Here is a 6,858-nt window from a genome sequence, read left to right on the forward strand (position 1 = left end):
ATCTATATCTATCTATCTATCTCTCTTTCTCTCTCTCTCTCTCTCTCTCTCTGTATATATATATATATATATATGTGTGTGTGTGTGTGTGTGTGTGTGTGTGTGTGAAGAGGAAAGGTGTATAATAAAAACTAATTATTTTGGATAAAGGTATTACAGGCATTAACCAGTAACTGTCTCTTTTTTTGTGTAAAAACAACACACATGAACCCACTTTACTGCATGGCAAATATACATGTATATATCTGTATCGTTTGCCTCTCTCATCACCTCGACAAATCCACAACTCATTTCTTCTTCACTCTAAAAGAATTACGATGGTTTACCTTTGTTTATGTTTTGTTAATTCCACCTATGACATCCTGCCGAATGAATGTGTACTGTAGATTTCAGCAATTCATTTTGAGAATCTTTAATAAAAGGTCTATCATTTAGGCTCAAACTGATATTTTGGATGATTGTTATTAATTTGATGAATTTTAGTCCATGAAAATCAACGCGATGTTTAAAACATCACTGTCCAAGTAAGATGGTTATTCCGTTAAAACCTAAATGTTATCCGATTCGGTAAGGACAGGCAATAATCATGGTCTGATTTTCATGGACACAGACTTCAGGGAATACTTAAAGCCTTTCCAGTGGGCCCACAGCACGCCTTGATATCTTGGACAGAAGTTCCCACAGTTGCCCAGGTAACGGCCGTTGAGGAAGGAGCGGCTGCATTGATTAAACCACCAGCCGGCCTGTGCGCGCAGCTGAGAACAGTGGCCGGTGCTGGCATCATTGTCCCTGTCCATAGTGGAGAACATCATCCCGTTGCTGTAAGCCATGGAGTCTCCCGCATCGCCTGAATAACCGGAAATGTGCAGGCGGTAACCGTCCGCTTCATCAGACACCCTGGATGGGAACATCATGTTTTGACATTGTTAGAGACAGTGTTGTCGTCTTTTTTTATCAAACATTGAAAACATTATGATACCTTGATGATATAAATAAATATATATATATATATATATATATATATATATATATATATATATATCCGAACATGCGCCCCGACATTGTGCCCTTGGGAAAGGCACTTTACACATATCCCCCCTCAAATAGAGGGTCAAGTCTCCAACGGCAGTTGTCTTCAGCTGGCGGACGAGAGCAGCGCGTAGTCAAGGCAGAACTTGAGCGTAATCAAGTCATCCGGCAGCTGGCTGCAAGCATCCCAACCGGAACCAGCACGTCTCCCTCGATATGGATTCGCTTGGAAAGACGGATGCCCAAGTGTGTGGATCTCAGATTCGCAACCTGTTATCCACCTTAAACAAATCCACGCGAAGGCCGCCGTGTCAAATGTAACCCTCACTACAGAGAGAGAGAGAAGAGAGAGATTATCATATTCCACATTAACATTATAATCAAACTTGTAATTAAAGTCATTAAAATACACTGACCTGAAAACGTTGTAAAGGGCATATCGCCTGTTTTCATCCCAATCTTCCATATCAATTCTTAAACTGTGGTTTTTACAGTTGGTCAGGAGGTGGATGTACTCGTTCCCAAGCCAGTATTCCCCGTTCTTGTTCCCAAACCCGTGTTTGTACTCCTCCCAGTTCCGGTTGAAGGGAACTGATCCGTTCAGCCGCCTTTGGATCACAGTCCAGCCACCTTCTGTGTAAATGTACAATGAACCTTTTGACTGGCAAATAATCATGTACTTCAATCAATCCTGTACTTGTGACCACAAGTAGATGCATGCAGATGTAAGGCAAATAGTGGTAGAAACGAACAGCTTTTTGGGTAGTTATCCAGAATAACGGCTATGCACAATGGACCCATCACATTATTACGTTACAGTTTCTTTACCTTTTCTAAAGAACATTCTAGAACGGTCAGTCAAAGAATAAAGATCATTTCAAGTTTTCAAAGTCAGATGTGCTTGATTTTTGCTGGGTCTAGTTTTGTTCACAGCATTACAAGCCCTAATGGGTGATTTAGTTGTGACTGTAGACGAAAGTAGTATATGTAACGCTACACAAACACACACACACCTGTACAATATAAACATCGATTGACCACAATCGGGCGAACAAAGAATTTCTAATCAATCCAAAGGCTACGTGATCGGAATGAGAATGTGATTTTCATGTTGGCGACAAAATTCACTTGTACAAAATCCATGATAGATTAATGGTGGAACTTGTTTATGGAAGTCAAAACGGAAGACAAAAGCTAAATCCTTAAGCACTTTAGGTATAATATTTAACTGCACCTAACGTACAACCTAACCAAACCCCATGTCGAATCAGTAAGATGGGTTATTGAGATGAGATTAACATAATCAAACATGTGACTTGGTCGGGACGTCGACCTTCTCTTAACATGGACATCTTCTATTAATTTAGTTTATCAAAAGTGAAGGGGAAGCTAACATCTGTACAGGAACAGTGTGTACGACCCTGCAAGTTTTGTAGGTGGATGCAACGGCCCATTCCTGTAGCACTTTCTCTCTCTGACTATCTATAATAGTAAGTCAGACAAAGGAGTAGGTAGGTACATGTAAAACATCATGTGAAACAAGAACCCACCATCGGAAGGTATCGGATCCTCGGTTGTCCATGGTTCTTCCGTTGTCCATGGTTCCTCGGTTGTCCATGGTTCCTCGGTTGTCCATGGTTCCTCGGTTGTCCATGGTTCCTTGGTTGTCCTTGGATCCTTGGTTGTCCCTATTGTTGTAGGCGAGGTTGGAATCCAGAGTGTAAAAAGAGATCATCAACCTTCGTTACTCATAAATATAAATTGCGGTGTGCGTTTTGCATGAAATGAGGAAAAATATTTCAAGACATACTTCTTCGTGTATTTATGGCATAAAGAAATATGTCTTGGGATAAATTATACAAAGATGCCAAATCAACAGGGAAACCTTTCTGAAACTAGATTGCAACTCAAATGAATATGCATCAATCTTTAAACAAATGCTACACGGCTCAGGTGTTGGGAACACTGTTGGATGGGGGAATATCAAGCACAAGTTTTGAAACATCTGTGTAATAAACAGCCAACTTAAAAGGTACTTTTTTATCAACAACAAAATGTCTTCAAGGACTTTTTTCACAGATTATCTTAATGATGATCGTAATTCGAAATGACTTAATGTTACCCCAAGAACACCCTTTTGGCAGATGACTGACTACCGAAGATTCTTACCAGGGATAAAGGTGGGAGGGGGGCTGGGGTTTGCAGTAGGCGGACTCGATGTGGAACAACAGCACTGTGAAAACATGTAATATGACAGTTATTTTATACTGAAAGCGATTATATTGTCATTGTACCATTAGTAAGGCATTACATGCATAGATGGATTTGGCGTGTCACATGATTAGCGTTTCAAAGGTTGTTGAGTAGAGGTTGTACTAGTATACGCGGCTACTATAAGAAATACTAGAGGGTTTCAAGTATACAGGAGAAGAGCATAGTTCTGGTCCGAAAGTCAGTGAGTCCTTCATGAAGTCAAGTATTTAGTCTTTTGCCGTAAGTGCACCCTAAGTTTTACTTACCGACCCAGGAGGACTAGATGGACCGGTGGGACCAGTGGGGCCTGGAGGACCAGTGGGGCCTGGAGGACCAACCGGGCCTGGAGGACCAACCGGCCCAGCAATACCGTCTCTTCCATCTCTTCCAGGTTCACCTCGGTTCCCAGCCAAACAGCCTTAGCAGACATTAAAATCAACAAAAATATGGCATCTAAGAATGTTAGAAGAAGTTATAGAGAATATACTTTCGACATCCTGCATCCACGCAAAATGTTAATCCATGCCCGCATCATACATGCAAATGCAAAACGAAGCATGAGTACATGCACATGTACAGCCTCACGGGAACATGGACCACAGCAGAAGAGACTGGGCAGCATTGCTTACAAATCTGTACTGAGTTCTTAATTTCACCCAAAGGGAGTTAAATATTGTTTCGGTGTTTGTGTGTGTGTGTGTGTGTGTGTGTGTGTGTGTGTGTGTGTGTGTGTGATCTATTCACAAAGTAATGAGAAAAAGTGCATCTGTCATATAGTTATTGTCTTCTTCTCTGTGGATTCAAATTAATGCTGAAATCAAGATTGGAAAAACAAATGCAAAAGTGTCATCTCCCTACCCCCTAGAGTCGTGGGCAGTGTGATCTTATTCGCAAAATTTCCGGTGTTGGAGGCAGATCTCTTAGCCCGGTGGTGCACTTCAGCTCCGTACAGAAAGGTGGCGCTTTTGTCACGTCCCTCGCGACCGTCGGGGCTCTGCTGACTGACCTGTCGGGTGACATCAGATACACCTAATTAACTCTGTATAGATTAGATGGCAGTGTCGGTGCGTGGTTAGAAAACCTGCCTGTCTGTGAAGGTTTAGTCTCGTTCGACAGGACGACGGGTTGGCGACGGTCCAACTCAGCCTACCGTGCAGTTTGAACCCGTCTGTCGGGCCTGCAGTTCCAGGCTAAGGGCCGCGGGGGACACATTTTCTACTGATTTCACACGCGTGCACTCATGAATGGTTATCTTACTGCGTGTCAGGGCGTTACTATTATCTTCTAAAGTTAGATTTGACATGTTAAGATGCACAATGCAGATTATGTACAAGACTGTGTCGTAATTCATTCTAAGTTGAGCTGTATACACATATTAGATAACGCCGTGTTTCTCTTAATTGTTTCTTTATCGATGCCATAACATTAATACTTGTAATAGTCAAATAAAGCTAGAATCATGCAAAGCTTTAAGAACTTGTGGACGGATAACAGTTTAGTAGCACCAGAACATTTTATTTTAACCTTGGTTATTTTCTCGGAGTGGGTGGGGGTGGGGGGGGGAACAATCGAGAAGGAAACTGCGTACATTCCATTTCCTCCACAGGTATTGATCTTATCTGGCCTTTTTTTGCGTAAGCACAAAAATACGATAGAAATGTTCAGTAACACAATTTGCTCCCGATTAAATTCATTGCAATATGCCATGCAGTGTCCTAACCTACCACACAGGGCCATTGGGCTGAAAATATAACTACTAGGAGTTCGTCGTATACTGATAAAGTGTAAAATGCGCCACATGTAAACATGCGATATACCTGCACGTCAAGGTGTTCCTTCCATTGTTCTATCTTCTGCAGCTGGGCTTTCAGCTGCGCATTCGTTTCCTTCAGGTGCGACAGCTGGGCTTCCATTTCCTTCAGGTGCGACAGCTGCGCTTCCATTTCCTTCAGGTGCGTTTCCTTTTCTTTCAGGTGCGACAGCTGGGCTTCCATTTTACTGAGGTCTGCCCCCTGCTTCACAAGTACGAACATGGTGACGAAGCTCACAATCACGGCTGTAGCAGCCACGATCAGAGATCCGATTATCGCCAGCCCGGTGTGACTTCGCTTGTCACGCCCGTAGGTCGTCTCGTACAGCTTTTCGGAGCCCATTCTTAGATATTAATATTCCCGCTCCAAAAAGTAAATATTCGCCGATGTACAGACAGTCCCAACCTGTACAATTATCTATCTGCGACTGACTGAATTAAAAGATCATTATCACTTGACTTGATTTGAACCCAGTTCTGATCTCTCATTGGTTGTAAATTCCCATTAACTCATACGTCAGTCATATTTTAGTCATACCTGGAGATTCGGAGCTCGTCGGAGACGTTCGGGTCTGAACCGAAGTTTGCCGAATGGGGCCGATTCGTGGCCGATGATTCCCGATTGCCACTGTCGTGTCGCTCGGCACAAGGGAGGAATACCGATGTAATTGGTGTGCCTGAGGGCCGGATTGTCAGATTGTTATCGGGAAAAAGATATTGTTTTAAACAACTTAAATCCCTTAGTTTGTGAATAAATTCTTAACGATACGATGAAGAGGTATCCTTCTAAAGAATAGAAGTAGAATGTGTGGTTTCTGCAAACAGGTTTTGTAGTTTGGTTTTTGCTCTTATTCTGTCAACAATTACTGGGGTCAGTGGAGCCAGCAAGAGGTCGTGTTTTGTCTGTTAACTTACAGACGGAGTTTTAGCGTTGTATTATTCATCTTAGTGAAAAACATATGTGAATCACAGATGGAGAACGAATTGGTGGCCCATAGTGTATGTACAAGTAGATTTTTCACTAAATAGCTTACATGAAATATCTTTAAAACCTGAACGAAATGGTCTTTTTACAACTTGTTGATCGTTTTGCAATCCCACCATGTATTCTCACGGTGGTATTCTAGAGTATTGTCGAGAATGATATAGTTAATGTTTTTTTTTTACATTTTACGCGTCACTGATTTTTAGGTAAATATTCAGCTCTGTGCCGTCCCACAGCTCCTGACAGCAGCCCAAGATAGGAAGACCTCAGGCTACAGCTCTGCTGCAAGGTCTGCCCTGTCCCCCCGACGAGCAGTGTCAGTCATGGGACTAGGTAGGTTGACAGCATCGTAATCCTACCATCGTTGAGAATGTTATACAAACTTTATACACATTTTACGCGTGAATGATTTTTAGGTAAATATTCAGCTCTGTGCCGCTCAAAGTTTGGAACTAACCACCCTCCCCTCGGGCTGTAACAATTCTCCCCTCAGCGCCTCTCTAAAACCGGTCGGACGTGAACAGAGGCGATGTACTCTCCAAGCAGAGGTTTGGGTTTTGGCTTTCTTTTTTGCACTGGTATCTTTATCTGTACTGTATCTGTATTTTTTTGTACTGGGCCCTATTGAAAATATTGAACTAGGCCACCCAGGTGTCTGAAGATTAAATAAAAAAAAATCTGATATCGGGCTTTCTTTCTTGTTTGCACTGGTATGTTTTTTAGTACGTACAAAAACGATACCAGTAACAAAACGATACTAAAGCTTTCAAACACGCCAAAA

At 42.2% G+C, this 6,858-nt stretch overlaps 1 pseudogene; it reads right to left on the minus strand.

Annotated features, from left to right (window-relative positions):
• Window positions 1-584: 584 nt before the first annotated feature.
• Window positions 585-5,435, minus strand: LOC109481294 (annotated as a pseudogene).
• Between the last annotated feature and the right edge of the window lie 1,423 nt (window positions 5,436-6,858).

This window comes from Branchiostoma belcheri, unplaced genomic scaffold, assembly GCF_001625305.1.
Source record: "Branchiostoma belcheri isolate BF01 breed outbred unplaced genomic scaffold, Haploidv18h27 scaffold55, whole genome shotgun sequence".
Classification (NCBI taxonomy): domain Eukaryota; kingdom Metazoa; phylum Chordata; class Leptocardii; order Amphioxiformes; family Branchiostomatidae; genus Branchiostoma; species Branchiostoma belcheri.